Here is a 20050-nt window from a genome sequence, read left to right as displayed (position 1 = left end):
TATTTTAGCCACAAGTAAAATGTACAATTTCACCAATGTTCAGACATTTAAAAAAATAAAAATTGGCTGATTTTAAGATCAACTTCAATCCTGTTACTTTATTTTGAACCTAGGCACTTACTATAGTCATTTATTTAACTTAACGTAGCCTTGCAGTCCATTTATTTTTGTGTCTTGTACCAGTTTCCGTCTGTACAAAGGCATGGAATATGGCAAAACAGTTAGAAAAGTGCCATGTGAGTCAAATTTATAGTAGACACCCAAAGCTCTTTACAGGGTAAGGCGAAACTCAAGTCCTCACTAGTGTGTACAACCTTATGTTAAACTAGGGAAATTGTGTTTACATAGCTAGGGTCCACAGTAGGGACTTGAGAAAAGCAGAATCAACAACCTCTGCATAAACAGTTGCTTTGTGAGAAGGTGTTAGTTCAGTTAGCTATTGTTATGTAAATCTGAAAAGTACAAGTGGCTTGGCTTTGGCCCCAAGTAAGACAGATGCTTGGCTTTGGCCCCAAGTAAGACAGATGCTTGTCCGAGTAGTTGGAAACAGAAAAATCTGAGCCTTTTGGGTGAAACACTAGGGTAAATGCTGTATGGAAATGAGCCATTACATACTCTTTTATTTTTATTAGCCCATCCAACCTCTTCAGAGGACAAAAGTTAATTTGTATACATTTAGGTTTCACAGATATTTGGTGACATATAACTTGTTCATACAGTACTGCATACAATATGAAACGTATACACTCACTACTGTAAGTCGCTCAAGATAAGTGTGTGCTAAATAACATGTAAATGGTACTTTTTTATTTTTTATACACAGTATTACATGATAGGAATACAGTTTGATGTCATGACATACTCTTGCAATAAGTGCCATAGGATCTGTGGTGACCACAGTCGGGACACTTTGTTTAAAGTCCGTCAGTCCCATCTTCAATTTATTGTGACAACCCACAAAATTGGTCAGCCCTCCTATTGGTCAACAAAAGCTGGACCGGCTCTTTTTTCTTCCATCAGTGTCACTCAGAGGTGTGGTTATTTCACAAGCAGAATCATCAATGGCAGAAATCGTCCTGCCATTACCTAGTTGCTAAAAGTAGTTTATATTCAGCCTAAGTATTGCAATTCACCTAGCTTCCACATGGGTGAGACATTCTGCATGTACAGTATATAAGGAAAGTATTGACCCTTTTTTCCACTTTTTGTTACGTTAGTCTTATTCTAAAATTGATTCAATTGTTTTTTATCCTCATCAATCTACACACAATACCCCATAATGACAAAGCAAAATCATGTTTTTTTACATTTTTGCTTATGTATTACAAATAAAAAACATACCTTCTTTATGTAAGTATTCACACCCTTTGCTATGAGACTCGAAATTGAGCTCAGTTGCATCCTGTTTCAATTGATCATCCTTGATGGTTCTACAGCTTGATTGGAGTCCAGCTGTGATAAATTAAATTGATTAGACGTGATTTGGAAAGGCACACACCTGTCTATATAAGGTACCACAGCTGACAGTGCATGTCAGAGCAAAATCCAAGCCATGAGGTTGAAGGAATTGTCGGTAGAGCTCCGAGACAGGATTGTGTCGAGGCACAGAGAGGTGTCCAAGAACCCGATGGTCACTCTGACACAGCTCCAGAGTTCCTCTGTGGAGATGGGAGAACCTTCCAGAAAGACAACCATCTTTGCTGCACTCAACCAATCAGGCCTTTATGGTAGAGTGGCCAGACAAAAGGCACGACAGCCCACTTTGAGTTTGCCAAAAGGCACCTAAAGGACTCTCGGACCATGAGAATCAAAATGCTCTGGTCTGATGAAACTAAGATTGAACTTTTTGGCCTGAATGCCAAGCGTCACATTCAGGAGGAAACCTGGCAACATCCCTACAGTGGAGCATGGTGGTAGCAGCAGCATTATGCTGTGGGGATGTTTTTCAGCAGTAGGGACTGGGAGACTAGTCAGGATTGAGGGAAAGATGAACGGAGCAAGATGCTTGATGAAAACCTGCTCCAGAGCGCTCAGACTGGTGTGAAGGTTCACGTTCCAACAGGACAAGTCTCAATGTCCTTGAGTGACCCAGCCAGAGCCCGGACCTGAATCCGATCGAACATCTCTGGAGAGACCTTAAAATAGCTGTGCAGCGACGCTCCCCATCCAACTTGACAGAGTTTGAGAGGATCTTCAGAGAAGAATGGGAAGAAAAAAAACAAATACAGGTGTGCCAAGCTTGTAGCATCATACCCAAGAAGACTCGAGGCTGCCAAAGGTGCATGAACAAAGTACTGAGTGAAGGGTCTGAATACTTATGTAAATGTGATATTTGTTTTTGCCTTGTCCTTATGAGGTATTGTGTGTAAATTGATGAGAGAGAAAAAACAATTCAATCCATTTTAGTTTTAGGCTGTGACCTAACAAAATGTGGAAAAAATCAAGGGGTCTGAATACTTTCCAAATGCACTGTAGCACCTTTAACTTAATATAAGATGGTGGTATCTAAAAAACACATCCTGCTGTATTGAGATTTTTCAGTTTGTAAGGTGCATTTTTACTCTCATCTGTATAAACATACATAGTTTTTTTTAAATACTGCCGTGTGTGTGTGAACATGAAGGGGCGAATCCCAACTACCACTTAGTCATGCATTGATCTCAATTGGAGACAGTCAACTCGCCATCTTTAGGACGTTCCAAGTTATGAAACATCCAGTGAGAGGTCACCTTGGCTGATGACACCAGCGGATCAGCAATCAAATACTGTGTCAGTTACTGTTACAAACTAGGCAACCAGTGACTCCCAGGAAAGACTGAGCGACAACCAAGAGGAGAATGATGACACTGGAGAGACCAATGACTACTTGGAAAGTCTAGTGCGGGGTGAGGACGACGCAAAGCAACTACAGAGAACCAGAAGGAACCATACCCCCAGAGCCTTCCGAGAGGGCGGAAGAATGAAACGTTTCCATGGATGGATAACACTAACGACAAGGTTGTATAAAGGATTCTGACTGGAGGAGTAGAAAGTGGAACAAGTTGCCACTGCGTAAAACTGTACATACTAAGACTACGAATCCACCAAACAAAGGCAAAGTGCCTACCTGAGCCAACAAAGCAGCAGCGCACAGACTTGCTATCTGGTGAGACGTAGGAGGTTTCTAGCCAGCACCATAGTGTTGAAGACCTCTCAGCAGCTGAACGACTTGAGGCTGCCACGCCTTCAAAGGAGGAGAAAGTCAGAGACTCCAGAGGATGTGGAACCCAGAGCAAGGACTGTCAAGTAGCCACAACAACAACGCAGCCTGGCAACAGCTGGATGACGACCTGGACAACAACCTAGAAACAACACTGGTGGGGAAAAGACACTCGCTTCTCTGTCCAAGCTTGTTCCCGCGGTGAACAGTGAAAGATTTGACAATGAAGAGAGCAACAGGCAACAATCAACCCAACAGACAGAAAATGGATGCTTTAAGTCTTCGCAAAGAACTGCAGTCACTCATCAAGCGCTTCAGGGAGGCAGATGCCACACAACACAAAGCGCTACAGGAACTGCAGGACACAGAGTAACCTGAAGTCACTCCAGAATGCGGAAAGTGCAAGAACAAGGAGACAAAGACAGCAAAGCAGAGAGCCAACCCCTTCCACTTAATTTCATTTACACTGGAAGCGGAGAGATCTGGCAACCTTCAAGCAACTAAGGTGGAGAGGTACTCCGACCAGGGAAGGAATGAGCCATTTGGGCAGTGCCTGAGAATTTCACCAATCGACCAACCTGAATGCCAACATGGAGGGAAGTCGTGGAGGTGGTGAAAAAGGCCAGAGCAAGATCGGCACCTGGTCCAAATGGATTTCCATACAAGTTCTACAAAATGTGCTCTAAACTCCTATGCAGGCTATGGAAGCTGATCAGAACGGTTTGGAGGAAGGGAGAGATACCAACATGCTGGCAGAAGGAAATAACTCTCCCAACATCAACCAGTTCCACACCATATCCCTACTCAGCGTGGAAGGATAATCTTCTCCATCCATGCAAGAAGACTCACCACCTAAATGAGAAACAACTACACTGACTCATCTGTCCAGAAGGGAGACATACCAGGATTCCATGGGTGTATTGATCACACTAGCGCCATCAGCCATTTGAGAGGGGAGGCCAAGATCAACGGCAGTGACCCCACTCCCTGATCTTCGAAGACCTGAAGCTTTACCACATTCCCGATAACACCCAAAAGCAGCTACTACAGCAACATCAAGCTCAGGTTCTCAGCCAACAACATCACCACATCATGGCAAGCCCTGGAAAGGGGAATAGTCACAGGATGTACCATCTCAGTGATATTATTTGTGATCCGAATTAACCTGATCATCAAATCTGCTGACAAAGTCACGAGGCCCGGGAAGAATCCGACAACCACAGAAGAGGGTTTATTGATGACCACACCATCACTACCACCACCCACGTGCAGGCACGATGGGTCCTGTCAGCTCTGGAGGAAACTGCAGGGATGGGCCAGGATGACATTACCAGGCTTCTTGTTTTGCGAGGTTTGACTAAGAAAAGGCATGGTGACCAACAGGTTCACCATGACAATTCAGAAAAAGGTAATTCCATCATATATCAATAACCCTATCAAGTTCCTGGAAAAGTGGTACGCCGAGACCCCAAAGGACAGCCATAACATCAAGTGCCTACAGAGCCAGCTGAAAGAAAGTGTTAGGAATTTTGTTAATAAATAGTTAAAACAAATTCTAGCTTTAGATAAAAATATAACAAATTGAACTCTGCATGCCTGGTGAAAAGAGATTTGTGTTGTGGGTTATAAAGTAAGCAGAAAGGGTCATTAAACTCTGGTTGAACTGACCCAACTTAGCCTGAGATGTTTAGATAAGGCTGTGGGTCACTTTTTAGGTCTTTCATTATCTTGAGTTGTCTGCTAAAGTGGTAATCAATTATAGTGAGCCTTCAGGATAAATGATTATATGGTGTTTCATGTGAGTGCCCTGTGAGGTTAGAATTAACTTTTGAACCTGTTTTCTATTTGTCAGGACAATGAGACTCATTCTGTAACCTATGACGTCATATATTGTATATAAGTCTGTGTTTATGATCAAATGGGAGCTTGCTCCGAGAATAAACACTATTATCTAATTTTAATATGACTGTATCCTGTCTATTTTATGTTAATAAGTATCTTACAAATTCTTATAAATAGACAGATTGAATTTAATTAATGAGTATATTGTATGAATCATTTAATTCCACTAACAGAAAGCCTCCACAAGACAGGACTCGCTCCCTGGTAAATCCAAAGCCTCGATGTACCAGCACTCTGTTCTCCCCCGAATAACCTGTTCGTTAACTTCTTGTCAATATGGGGGCGCTGTTTCCACTTTGGAAAAAATCGTGCCCAAATTAAACTGCCTCGTACTCTATTCTAGATCGTACAATATGCATATTATTATTACTATTGGATAGAAAACACTCTCAAGTTTCTAAAACTGTTTGAATTATATCTGTGAGTAAAACAGAACTCATTTTGCAGCAAACTTCCAGATAGGAAGAGAAAAATCTGAAAACGATGCTCTGTTCCAGGGCCTGCCTATTGAATTGCCTTATATTTATGGATATGCATGCACTGCATACGCCTTCCACTAGATGTCAACAGGCAGTGGAAGGTGGAATGGGGTGTCTAGCTTGATCTGAGGTCGAACAAGTGCTCTTGGAATGACGTGTCCAGAATTTCCTTTCTCTACCTAGGCGCGGGAAGCACCTCCGTATTGTCTTATGATAAGCGTTCGGTATACACGGCTAATATCTCCGGCTTTGTTTTTATTTGATACATATTAGAAAAACATCATAAAGTAGGTTTTTTCAACCGAGTTTCATCAGTTTATTCAACGTTTAATGGGACTTTTGGAGTTTTCCGTTCTCTGCGTCGAGAGAAATTGGGAACGTCATCAACATTGGCTAGCCTTGTGGAGCGAATTCGACAGGAGAGAAGGCTAGGCTAGGCTAGGCTATGCTAGTCAGCTTTTTTGATGAGGATGCTCCCGGATCCGGGATGGGTAGCAATGTAATTAACCCTGAACGAGTTCACCTTATCAACAGCACTAGAGAGAGCTGCAAACGACACCCAGGCAGGACTCCCCAGTGGTGCAGCGGTCTAAGGCACTACTTCTCAGTGCAAGAGGCGTCACTGCAGTTCCTGGTTCGAATCCAGGCTGCATCACATCCGGCCGTGATTGGGAGTCCCATAGGGCAGCGCACAATTGGCCCATCTTCGTCAGGGTTTGGCCGGGGTAGGCCATCATTGTAAATAAGAATTTGTTCTTACTTCTTATGGATCAAATCCCGTTAGCGGCATCGATTTGACAACATCCGGTGAAATGGCAGAGCACCAAATTCAAATTAAATTATTAGAAATATTTTACTTTCATAAAATCCCAAGTGCAATACACCAAAATACAGCTTAACTTCTTGTTAATCAAAACATGCGATTATCTGAGGACAGCACCCCATCATACAAACACATGACAATCATATTTCAACCCGCCAGGCGCGACACAAAACTCAGAAATAACGATATATTTCATGCCTTACCTTCGAAGATCTTCTGTTGGCACTCCAAAATGTCCCATATTCATCACAAATGGTCATTTTGTTCGATAAATTCTGTCGTTATATCCCCAAAATGTCAATTTATTTGGCACGTTTGATTCAGAAAAACACCGATTCCAACTCGCCCAACATGACTACAAATTATCTAATAAGTTACCTGTAGGCTTGGTCCAAACATTTCAAACAACTTTCCTAATCCAACTTTAGGTATTTTAAAACGTAAATAATCGATCAAATTTAAGACGGAATATACTGCGTTCAATAGCGGATAAAATGAAAGTGGAGCGAGCTTCAGGTCGCGCGCCCCAAACAAAAAGTACACTAGACTCGACACTCAAAGGGCTACTTCTTCATTACTCAAAAGAAAAACATCAACCAATTTCAAAAGACTGTTGACATCTAGTGGAAGCCATGGGAACTGCAACCAGATGCCTCAGAAATCTAGATTCCCATAGAAAACTAATTGAATACACTCAACAACAAAAAAATCCTGGATGGTTTGTCCTCGGGGTTTCGCCTGTCGAATAAGTTCTGTTATACTCACAGACATTATTTTAACAGTTTTAAAAACTTTAGAGTGTTTTCTATCCAAATCTACCTATTATATGCATATTCTAGCCTCTGAGCCTGAGTAGCAGGCAGTTTACTTTGGGCACGCTTTTCATCCGGACGTCAAAATACTGCCCCCTATCCCAAAGAAGGCTTGGTCCAGGTTTTAAGAACAAAAATAGGTGACAGGTTTGTGAATCCTGAGCAGAAGGCCTGGTGCAGCAGGAAGTCAGAAAAATGGGGGAGGAACAGAGAAGGGCTAAAGCAGTAGGGTTGGGTGCACAGGGAGCTTGGACAAGGTAGGAGACAACAGAGAGGAGTCTTTCTTAGGGTGAGCTGTGAAGGATGGAGCCTGCCAGAATCCAGTTCCTGTTAAGGTCTATGACGTGCTGCCATCCTCCACTAACATACATAGGGTTTTCAGTGAGGTCTCTGTAACAAACCTGGCACCACAGCACATTAACATCCTACACTGTCACCCTCTCCCAAGGCCGCTACAGATGGAGGCATGACCAAGTTTTGAGGGAACTGGACAATATTCTTGAAGGAGAGGAGGAAAAGGATGACTCCCATCAACAAAGGCCACCACATCATCTTCGTCAGGCTTGGAGAAGCGGGAGCAGCCAAAGCTAAGAAAGATGGAATCCTAGAACAAGCCAGGGCGTGGGAGATGCGTGCTGACCTGGACAGACGGCTAAGCTTCCCTCTGACATTGTTGTCACTACTCTCCGTCCAGACATCGTTATATCGGCAGAGAAGGCGAAAAAGCTGTGAGGAGAGGTGCGAAGAGGTATACCAGCGCAAGATGGAAAATTATGCACTCCTGGCAAATTAGGTGCAAGATAGGGGATGGAGTGTCTGGGTTTACCCAGTTGAAGTCGGCTGCCGCTGTGTCCGAATACCCGTACTTGCTTTCTAAATAGTATGCATTTTGGGTATGTAAAAAAAAATATATATATATATATATTATCAGTCTAAATCAAATGTATTTATAAAGCCCTTTTCACATCAGTAGTTGTTACCAAGTGCTTATACAGAAAACCAGCCTAAAACCCAAAGAGCAAGCAAGGCAGAAGTAGAAGCACGGTGCCTAGGAAAAACTCCCTAGAAAGGATGAAATCTAGGAAGAAACCTAGAGAGGAACCACGCTCTGAGGGGTGGCCAGGCCTCTTCTGGCTGCGCCGGTTGGAGTTTATAAGAGTACATGGCCATTAAGCCCAGATTTTTCTTCAAGATGTTCATAGATGACCAGCATGGTCAAATAATAATCACAGTGGTTACAGAGGGTGCAACAGGCCAGCACCTCATGAGTAAATGTCAGTTGGCCTTTCATAACCGAGCATTCAGAGGTAGAGCGAACAAGCCAGGGCGTGCCTCCATCTGTAGCGGCCTTGGGAGAGGGTGACAGTGTAGGATGTTAACGTGGGAGAATGAGAGAGTCGAAACAGCAGGTCCGGGACAAGGTATCACGTCTGGTGAACAGGTCAGGGTTCCATAGACAGAACAGCAGAAACTGGATCAGCTGCACAACCAGGTGGACTGGGGATGGGGACAGCCAGGAGTCATCAGGCCAGGTAGTCCTGAAGCATGGTCCTAGGGCTCAGATCTTCGGGGGGGAGGAGAGAGAACGAATATTATACCTAAGACCACACAGGACACCAGATAAGACAGACTGACTCTAGCCCCCCGTCACATAGAATATTGCAGCATAGATACTGGAGACTGAGACAAGGGGTCGGGGAACACTGTGGCCCAGTCTGAAGTTTCCCCCGGACAGGGCCAACCAGGCAGGATATAACTGATGTGATGCACCCCTTCTAAGGATGGCATGGGAAAGCACGAGCAAGCCAGTGACTCAGCCTCCATAATAGGGTCAGAGGCAGAGAATCCCAGTGGAGAGAGGGGAACCGGCCAGGCAGAGACCGCAAGGGTGGTTCGTCACTCCAGTGCCTTGCTGTTCACTTTCGCACCCCTGGGTCAGACTACACTCAACCATAGGACCTACTGAAGAGATGTAATGACTTAAAGGTTGAGACCGAGTCTGCGTCTCTCTCATGGATTGGCAGACCATTCCATAAAAATTGAGCTCAAAAGGAGAAAGTCTTGCCTCCAGCTGTTTGCTTAGACATTCTAGGAACAATAAGGAGGCCTGCGTCTTGTGACTGTAGGTGTAGGTATGTATGACAGGATCAAATCGGAGATATACTGGAGGTAGGGGCCATGTAATGCTTTGTAGGTGAGCAGTAAAACCTTGAAATCAGCCCTACCCTTAACAGGAAGCCTAGCACTGGAGTAATATGATCAAATTCATAGGTTTTAGTCAAGATTCTAGCAGCTGTATTTAGCACTAGTTGAAGTTTTTTTTGTGCCTTATCTGGGTAACCGAAGAGTAGAGCATTGCAGTAATCTAATCTTGAAGTGACAAGCTTTTCTGCGCAGTTTTTGTACAAACAGTTTCTGATATTTTCAATGTTACGAAGATGGAAAAAAGCTGCTCTTTAAATATTTTTGATATGTTCATCAAAAGAGAGATCAGGGTCCAGAGTAACGCCGAGGTCCTTCAGTTTTATTTGAGACAATTGTATTACCATCGAGATTAATTGTCAGATCCAACAGCAGATCTCTTTGTTTCTTGGGACCTAGAGCTAGCATCTCTGTTTTGTCCGAGTTTGAAAGAAAAACCTTTGCAGCCATCCCCTTCCTTGTCTGAAACATAGGCTTCCAGAATAGGACATTTTGGGGCTTCACCAGGTTTCATAGAAATGTACAGATGTATGTTTTCTGGATAGCAGTGAAAGTTGACATTGTATTTCCGAATGACATAACCAAGAGGAAGCATATACTGTATATTGAAAACAATAGTGGTCCTAGAACGAAACATCGAAACTTACAATTGATTTGTCAGAGGATCAACCATCCAGCTAGCGACCGGAACGAGCTGCAACCAACACTCAAACTGGAGAGGTTTATCTCAATCTCTTCATTCAAAGACTCAATCATGGACACTCTTACTGACAGTTGTGGCTCCTTTGCGTGATATATTGTTATATATTGATATATGTTGCTACCATGTTGTTGTGTGTTGCTGCCATGCTATGTTGTTGTCTTAGGTCTCTTTTTATGTAGTGTTGTCTTGTCTCTCTTGTCGCGATGTGTGTTTTGTCCTATATTTTTATTAAATGTATTTTTATTCTTAATCCCCCGTCACCGCAGGAGTACTTTTGGTAGGCCGTCATTGTAAATATGAATTTTGGTTTTTAACTGACTTTCCTTGTTAAAAAAAGGTTAAATAAAATAAATAGAATCCACAGAGATTAACATATCTTCCAACAGATCTAAACCAGCAAGAACTTGTCCGCATAGACCAATTTAGGGTTTGCAATCTCTCCAAAAGAATGTGGTGATTGATGGTGTCAAGCGGCACTAAGGTCTCGGAGCATGAGGACAGACGCGGAGCACGAGGACAGACGCAGAGCCTTTGTCTGACGTCATTAACTTCTTGACGCACGGATCCCTTTAGCGGGATCATTTTTGTAAACAACCGCTGAATTGCAGAGCGCCAAATTCCCTAAAAAAATATTTTAAAAATTATATTAATGAAATCACAAGTGCAAAACACAGCTTAGCTTGTTGTTAATCCACCTGTCGTGTCAGATTTTGAAAATATGCTTTACAGCGAAAGCAATCCAAGCATTTGTGTGAGTTTATCGATCACTAGACAAAACATTAAGAACACCTAGCAGCAATGTATATTGGTCACGAAAGCCAGAAAAGCAATAAAATGAATCGCTTACCTTTGATGATCTTCGGATGTTTGCACTCACGAGACTCCCAGTTACACAATAAATGTTCCTTTTGTTCGATAAAGATTATGTTCAGTATTCCACAGCCTTAGGCAGGTCATCAAGGCTTGACAAAAATTCCAAAAAGTATCCGTAAAGTTCGTAGAAACATGTCAAACAATCAATCCTCAGGTATTTTTAACATCAATAAACAATATTTCAACCGGACTGTAAACTATTCATTACTGGAGAGAAAGAAAATGTCGAGCAACCAGTGTCGAGCGCATCAACTAATGGAGGGACATCCGTGTATCCACTGACGCGTTTTGATAAATCTCGCTCATTTTTCAAAATAAAAGCTTGAAACTATGTCTAAAGACTGTTCACACCCTGAGGAAGCCACAGGAAAATAAATCTGGTTGATATCCCTTTAAATGGAGGAAAGGCAGGCAATGGAACATTCTAAATAAGAGTCACTTCCGGGTTGGATTTCCTCAGGTTTTCGCCTGCAAAATCAGTTCTGTTATACTCACAGACAATATTTTGACAGTTTTGGAAACTTTAGAGTGTTTTCAATCCTACTCTGTCAATTATATACATATTCTAGCATCTGGACCTGAGGAATAGGCAGCTTACAATGGGAACTGAAGTTCCAGGTGTGGGATTTTGGTGGACAGACATGTACCAGGTAATTATATGAATACAAGCCTTTCATGTATATGCATAAACACATAGACTTTGGTAAGTGTAAAAGGAAGACAGCAGCTTCCTCAAGGCATCACAACTTGCCATTCATTATTTTGCCACATCTCTTTGAATCACAGGTTTGGCCTACTTTCCTCTGCTCGCCAGTCAAATCAAATTTGATTGGTCACATGTAGCAGATGTTAATGCGAGTATAGCGAAATGCTTGTGCTTCTAGTTCCGACTATGCAGTAAAATCTAACAAGTAATCTCACAATTTCACAACTACCTTATACACACAAATGAAAAGGAATGAATAAGAATATATACATATAAATATATGGATTAGCGATGGCATAGGCAGATGCAGTAGATTGTGCAGAATACAGTATATACATGAGATGAGTAATGTAGGATATGTAAACATTAAAAGTGCCGTTATTTAAAGTGACTAGTGATACCTCTATGTAAACATTATTTAAAGTGACACTTTTATTAAGTCTGTTTATTTAAGTGGCCAGAGATTTGAGTCGATGTTGGCAGCAGCCTCTCTATGTTAGTGATGGCTGTTCAACAGTCTGATGGCCTTGAGATAGAAGCTGTTTTTCAGTCTCTCGGTCCCAGCTTTGATGCACATGTACTGACCTCACCTTCTGGATGATAGCAGGGTGAACAGGCAGTGGCTCGGGTGGTTGTTGTCCTTGATGATCTTTTTGGCCTTCCTGTGACATCGGGTGCTGTAGGTGTCCTGGAGGGCAGGTCATTTTCTCCTGGTAATGGGTTGTGCAGACTGCACTACCCTCTGGAGAGCCTTGCGGTTGAGGGTGGTGCAATTGCCGTACCAGGCGGTGATACAGCCCGACAGGATGTTCTCGATTGTGCATCTGTAAAAGTTTGTGAGTGTTTTAGATGACAAGCCAAATTTCTTCAGCCTCCTGAGGTTGAAGAGGAGCTACTGCGCCTTCTTCACCATGCTGTCTGTGTGGGTGGACCATTTCAGTTTGTCCGTGATGTGTATGCCGAGGAACTTTCCACCTTCTACACTACTGTCCCGTCGATGTGGATGGGGGGGTGCTCCCTCTGCTGTTTCCTTTAGTCCACGATCATGTCCTTTGTTTTGTTGACGTTGAGTGAGAGGTTATTTTCCTGACACCACACTCCGAGGGCCCTCACCTCCTCCCTGTAGGCTGTCTCGTCGTTGTTGTTAATCAGGACTACCACTGTAGTGTCGTCTGCAAACTTGATTGAGTTGGAAGCGTGCATGGCCACGCAGTTATGGGTGTACAGGAGAGGGCTGAGAACACACCCTTGTGGGGCCCCAGTGTTGAGGATCAGAGGGGTGGAGATGTTGTTTCCTACCTTCACCACCTGGGTGCGGCCCGTCAGAAAGTCCAGGACCCAGTTGCACAGGGCGGGGTCGAGACCCAGGGTCTTTCCCCTAACCCTTGTTTCTCTTTCCCCTATTCCTATTTTTCTACCCCAAACCCTGAGCTACTGAGCTAATTGATCATTTAATTTATTGCCTTAATTCAACACACCTGGTCTTCCAGGTCGGTTAATCAAAAACATGAAGTGCCTGCAGCACTCCAGGACCAGGGTTGCAAACCTCTGACATACTGTATCGGAGGGAACACACACACACACACTGCTTCATTATGAGATTTCTGCAATTATAGTACAACCCAACAAAAGTGGCCACGATGTTGATCCCTCACTTAAGCCACACGTGTATGCAAACATTTAATTTCAGATTACATTACATACAGGTACTGTATTTGAATCCACAAATGACATTAACAATGATTAAATCATTTCAAAGGTCTTGGATAAAAACATACCGTAAGCCTATGTATGTGGCCGAGACGGTAAAATATCAGTGCCATCAACTTGCACTTATATCCAAGGCTGTCCGAGCGTGATACAAGGTTATGGTATCCCCCCAATAACAATATATGTTGTATTTTGTACAGAGGAAACCCATCATCATCATCAATCCAGCTTCCGCTTACACTAGAATGTTTATGGACGTGTGTTTGCTGTTGGTGAGGCTACATTTCTCACCTCAATGCCTATATGGTCATTAAGGCGGTCATGTCTAGCTATATACATGTCCTTGTATGAACAACAACCATTTTACTCATTCCATAACACACTTACATTTGACAGTGTGTAAGAAACAGAATGGGTCATGGTTTGCAGTACACCATAGTGCTACATTGTTTGTTTTTTTACTAGAGGTCCCACATTACCAGAAAGGTGTGAATGTCCTTGACAATAGCAAAATTCTGGTAAATGGGATAGGAGACAGTGGTCAGCATAGTCCAGCAGTGAGTTTCCCCTGCAGCCTCAGGCCTGTCCAGTGCTGCCACACACACTGTTGTTCAATATGGCTTTTGTCTTCCCACTAGCATGCCATTCAGTATTATAAGATGAAGATGAATACGGGCCACGGTACAGTGTTTAGAATAATCTGCAGGGACATTCAAGTATGAATGTAGTTTGAAGAATGATTTCTCTTACTATTTTACATTACATAATAAACATACACTACTACTATTGAAAAACAGGAATTATTCTAAACCTTGTGTTTTCTGTGTTGCTTTTTTTACAGAGAGATGCACGAATACTCACCATGCAGTATGTCCTGACCTGGGGTTTGTCTGAAGTTCGGAAGCAGCCTCACACAAACCAACACTTTTAGAGTGATAATGTGTTATCCAGTCACGGTCATGTTCTGTATAAGAATCAGCAATATTCTGTCATTATGAATAGATTTGTCTTGAAATCCATTTTCCTTATCTTATCCTGACACTTTTTGTTTGCTTTTCAGATGTTTTGTCTTTTATGCTACTTTGTCCTGCCCCCGTCTCTCTGTACATTTGCTATCTGGGAGCACATCCTTTGCTGTCTGGATGCACATCCTGATTCTCCACCCAAAGTGTTCAGTTGTAGCATCAGAGACCGGGGTGCATGGGGCCAGGGCTGTATTCAGCAGGGCACAATGTTGTGGAACCTTTAGATAGAAATGTATTGAATGGAACAAGCATGCCTCGTTGACTATAGAATAACAAATCATGACAGCTTTATTCATGACATTTCTATATGCAACCTTCCACAATGTTTGCCTACTGAAAGTGCCCCAGGAAATAGAGGGCTCCAATCAGGGGTGTATTCAGTACACAAATGCTGTTCAGTTCCGTTTTGTTCTTAACTCCCTTACCTCTACTTCTCATTTTCCTAGCTTCCTTCCCTTGTTGCCTTTCCTTTTCTCCTTTCCCAGTTTCCTTCCATAATTTACTTTCCTCATATCCTAGCTCCCTTTCTTTCCTTTGCAATCTCTTTCCTTTCCTCCTTTTCTATTCTAGCTCCTCTACCTTTCCTTTGCTTAGCCATTAGTGTTCTTGATATTGTTGGAATTGGCTAAACTTTGAACATTGAGATTTTAAATGCATGATAGGATATGAAAGAGACTGGGTGTTATGTTAGAAGTTAATGGTTCTCTGAAGAAAGGCAGAAGGCTTTGGAATGTGTTTGATGGAGGAGAGGAGAGCGATGGGTTGATATAGGGAAGACAGATGGACATCTGTGTATTAGATGAGAGGGGTTGAGGTCAGGAGGTGAAGACAGATTTTCTTAAGAGAGTAATACATGTTTGGAATCCTGTTATCCTCTTTATTAGCTTCCTGTAGAGCCATAAAATGTAAGGATTGGAGAGAAAGAGGAGTGTCTTAAGTGGGATGTATATAAACTGTGATGTCTGAAATGTTTTGCTGTCTGATTTCAGCTGTACAGAACCCTTGGGAAGAATAAACTTGGTTAAAGCTTCTCTAGTGTCCGTGGGTTATTTACTCTGAAAAATAAGAACCAAACAATATTAATATGTTCAACACTATTTGGATTGGGAAATTATAAATTGATTTGATTTTGTTTTACATTTGTGAATGATGTATGCAAGCTGGCTGACTGTATTAAAAAATATGTTTTATGTCAGATCTAAATTAAAATACACTTCAAATAGTGATGAAATCAAATAAAAGTATTGGTTGTGTACACAGTTTAGCACATCAAAAGAGGGGGGTGGGGGCAATGCAAATAGTCTGATTAGATGTTCAGTAGTCTTATGGCTTGGGGGTAGAAGCCTCTTGGACCTAGACTTGGCGCTCCGGTATCGCTGCCGTGCGGTGGCAGAGAGAACAGTCTATGACTAGGGTGGCTGGAGTCTTTGACAATTTTTAGGGCCTTCCTCTGACACCTTACTGGCCAGCATGCACTACCCTCTGTAGTGCCTTGCGGTCAGAAGCCGAGCAGTTGCCATACCAGTTGCAACCAGTCAGGATGCTCTCGATGGTGCAGCTGTAGAACCTTTTGAGGATCTGAGGACCCATGGCAAATATTTCAGTCTCCTGGGGGGGAATAGGTTTTGTCGTGCAATCTTCACGACTGTCTTGGTGTGCTTGAACCATGTTAGTATGTTGGTGATATGGACACCAAGGAACTTGAAGCTCTCAACCTGCTCCACTACAGCCCCGTCGATGAGAATGGGGAAGTGCTCGGTCCTTCTTTTCCTGTAGTTCACAATCTCCTTAGTCTTGAGCACGTTGAGGGAGTTTGTTGTCCTGGCACCACACGGCCAGGTCTCTGACCTCCTCCCTATTCGCTGTCTCATCGTCGTTGGTGATCAGGCCTACCACTGTTGTGTCATTGGCAAACTTGATGATGTTGGAGTCATGCCTGGCCGTGTAGTCATGAGTGAACAGGGAGTACAGGAGGGGACTGAGCACACACCTCTGAGGTGTTCCTCCCATGTTGAGGATCAGTGTGGTGGATGTGTTGTTATCTACCCTTACCACCTGAGGGGGTCCATCAGGAAGTCCAGCATCCATTTGCAGAGGGAGGTGTTTAGTCCCAGGTTCCTTAGCTTAGTGATGAACTTTGAGGGCACTATGGTGTTGAATGCTGAGCTGTAGTCTATGAATAGCATTCTCACATAGGTGTTCCTTTTGTCTAGGTGTGAAAGGGCAGTGTGGAGTGCAATAGAGATTGCATCATCTGTAGATCTGTTGGGTCGGTATGCAAATTGGAGTGGGTCTAGGGTTTCTGAGATAATGGTGTTGATGTGAACCATGACCAGCCTTCATGGCAACAGTCCCTAGTTGGGAGATCAGATTCTGATGGAAGTGGTGTTGGAGGGCCAGTAGGAGGCACCCTTTCCTCTGGTCTAAAAAAATATCCCAATGCCCCAGGGCAGTGATTGGGGAAATTGCCCTGTGTAGGGTACCATCTTTCTCATGGGATGTTAAACGGGTGTCCTGACTCTCTGTGGTCACTAAAGATCCCATGGCACTTATCAAAAGAGTAGTGGTGTTAACCTGGCTAAATTCTAAATCTGGCACTCATACGGTCACTTAATCATCCCCAGTTTACAATTGGCTCATTCATCCCCCTGTAACTATTCCCCAGATTGTTGCTGTAAATGAGAATGTGTTCTCAGTCAACTTACCTCGTAAAATAAAAGTCAATATTTAAGAACAAGGAGATCCTTTGGAAAAGTTTCTTAGATGTAATGTCACAACAGCCTATTCTAAGTTGGCTGCCATTCATTTCAATGTGGAGGAACTGAATAGATTTTTCAGGGCATCAATAAATAATTGGCGTAATAAGACTAATAAAGGGCTTAAGAGATTTTATATGTTTTCTTCTATGAGATAATATCAGTCTTAACATGACCTTTATCAATTATGAAGCCTTTATGTGCAAAAATGCTTGCAAAAATCACAATGTCACAAGAACAAAACATATAACATTTCTTAAGCCTGTATTTACCAAATAAGTAATTATTTATTTTTTTTTACAAAAACGCCATTAATTACCCCAATGCCATTCATTACCCCATGGCGAAGTTAGTGCCTACAAAAATACGCCATTACTATCTCTCTATAGCTGGAACAGGGAGCTGGCTGGATGAAGTGGCAACACCTGGGTTGCCCCAGCCTGTGCAGGGAGCTGGCTGAATGTAGTGGCACCCCCTGGTGGCTCTCACTGGGCCCTCTCCCCCCTTCTCCTTGGGGCAGGGAGCAGGCTGGATGTGGCTACAGTCGGGGGTCGGCTCCGGGTCCCTGGGTCGGCCCCAGCCCTCTCTGGGGGAATTTAGTGGCACCCCCATATCCCTGGGGAAGGGAGCTGGGTGGATGTATTGGCGCCCTCAGGTTGCCGTGGGCAGGGGTCGGCTCCCTTCTCTGGGGGACACCCCCTCTCACTTGGTCGACCTCAGAGAGCTGGCTGGATGTACTGGTGCCCATGGGCGGAGGTAGGCACCCCTCTCCGGGGGTCGGGCCCCCCTCCCTAGGTCAGCCACAGCCCTCTCCGGCCCCTCCCCCCTATCCCTGGGTAAGGGAGCTGGCTGGAATGGCCCCCGTGCCTAGGGGTCAGCCCACCCAGTCTCTGGAGCGAGACGCTAGACAGAGTCTCTGGGTTAGAGCGTTAACATCACCTGTAAATGCACACTGGACAGGTGTAATGAACGCGTGTAAAAATGACCATAACAAGCGTTCTAAATCACCTGTAAATGCTCACTGAACAGGTGTAATGAACGCATGTAAAAATGACAATAACACGCGTTCTAATCACCTGTAAATGCAGACTGAACAGGTGTAATGAACGTGGGTAAAAATTCCTGTAATCCACAGAAATTGTATCCATGTGCATACTACTATCGTGGAAATTCTAACACAGGGACCCTCGAAGTCAATCTTGTATGAATCATTGTTTATTGTCAGTGCGCTAGAGAGGTTCCAACCAACTCAATGCACCACATGTCGATCAGGAGCTCTAACGGGGCAGTCCCATTAGTTCCCTTATATACTGACAAGTTATATTTGCATGATTTAGCTTATTCATCACTCAATATTAATGTTTGCTTCATTCATGTGATGATCAATACTGGGTCATGCATTTGACAGACCAATACCTCACTAGGCTTCTTCTCTCTAAACTGAGATATCCCTTTCTCTAAACAAGGTTCTGGGCGTACTGCCAAATTGATCCTCACTATCAGTATCTGCAATCAGTCACAGAAATGTATTAATAGAAAAGCACCAACATAACATTTTCCATCACACTACTCAAAAAAACTGTCCCCTGCAGAGGGACTACGACATCGGCAACCAGGACCTCTTGGCGGTGAAGTTGGCATTAAAGGAGTGGAGACTGTCTGACGGGATTGGCTGTTGACCTGGGCGCACACATCTCTCGTCACTGGACACCCAGGTATCACCTGCACTGTTCAATCTATCTCCAGAAAGTACTGGTGGCCCATCTTGGCGCAGGACGTCACTCACTATGTCAACTCCTGCTCCGTGTGCCCAAACTAAAAAGCCCAAACTAAATCTCCCTGGCATGCTTCAGCAGGGAAACTCCTTTCCGTGCCTCAGTGGCCTTGGTCTCATCTGTCCATTCTTTGTCACTGATCTCCACTCTTCTGATGGTTTCACTACTATTATGGTTGTTTTGGACATTCTCTAAATCATGGCGTTTTATCTCTCTCTCTGGTCTTCCTATCACTCTCCAGGTCGCTGAGGCACTATGGCCTTTCGGAGAACATTGTCTCCGACCGTAGCCCTTAATTCACGTCAGGGGTATGAAAAGCCTTCATAGAGAAGCTGGGGGTCACAGTCAGCCTTACTACCGGGTACCGGCATCAGTCCAACGGGCAGGTGGAGAGGATGAACCAGGAGCCGGGGAGGTTCCTTAGCAGTCCCTTTCAGGACCTGAAGGGGGAGTGGGCCTGGTTCCTTCCCTGGGTGTAGTACAACCAGAATTCACTGCGTCACTCCTCCACTGGGCTGACCCCCTTCCAGTGTGTCCTAGGATATCAGCCAGCCCTGGCTCCGTGGACCCCGAGCCAGATTCAAGCTCCTGCGGTAGACGAGTGGTTCAGGTGCACAGAGGAGGTTTGGAACGATGCCCATGTGAGGCTCCAGTGCACCGTCCGCAGTCTGAAGGCGCAGGCGGACCGCCACCCCAGTCAGGTTCCTGTTTTCCATCCTGGTGATCGCATCTGGCTCTCCACCAGGAACCTCCGACTCTGCCCGCCCTTTAGGAAGCTGAGCCCCTGGTTTGTGTAGGAGGAAACACCATAGAACGGGCGACCATGTTAGCATGCATGCGCCCAGATCTGTAGTGACACCACTAGCACTGCAATGCAGTGCCTTAGACCGCTGCGCCACTCGGGAGGCCCCAGTCTCCCTTTATTTAGCCCTCAGTAGCCTCAGTCTTCAGGCAGTATTAGTTTTGTTTACATTCAGTACACTACTCCAGTTTGATTATCTTAATTTTTCTTATTATTAAACTCACCTTCTGCACCTGCTTCCTGACTCCCTGCGTATACGTTACAAATATCCTCTTCGATATCT

This window comes from Salvelinus alpinus, chromosome 6 (genome assembly GCF_045679555.1).
Source record: "Salvelinus alpinus chromosome 6, SLU_Salpinus.1, whole genome shotgun sequence".
Classification (NCBI taxonomy): domain Eukaryota; kingdom Metazoa; phylum Chordata; class Actinopteri; order Salmoniformes; family Salmonidae; genus Salvelinus; species Salvelinus alpinus.
Note: the sequence above shows the minus strand (reverse complement) of the source record.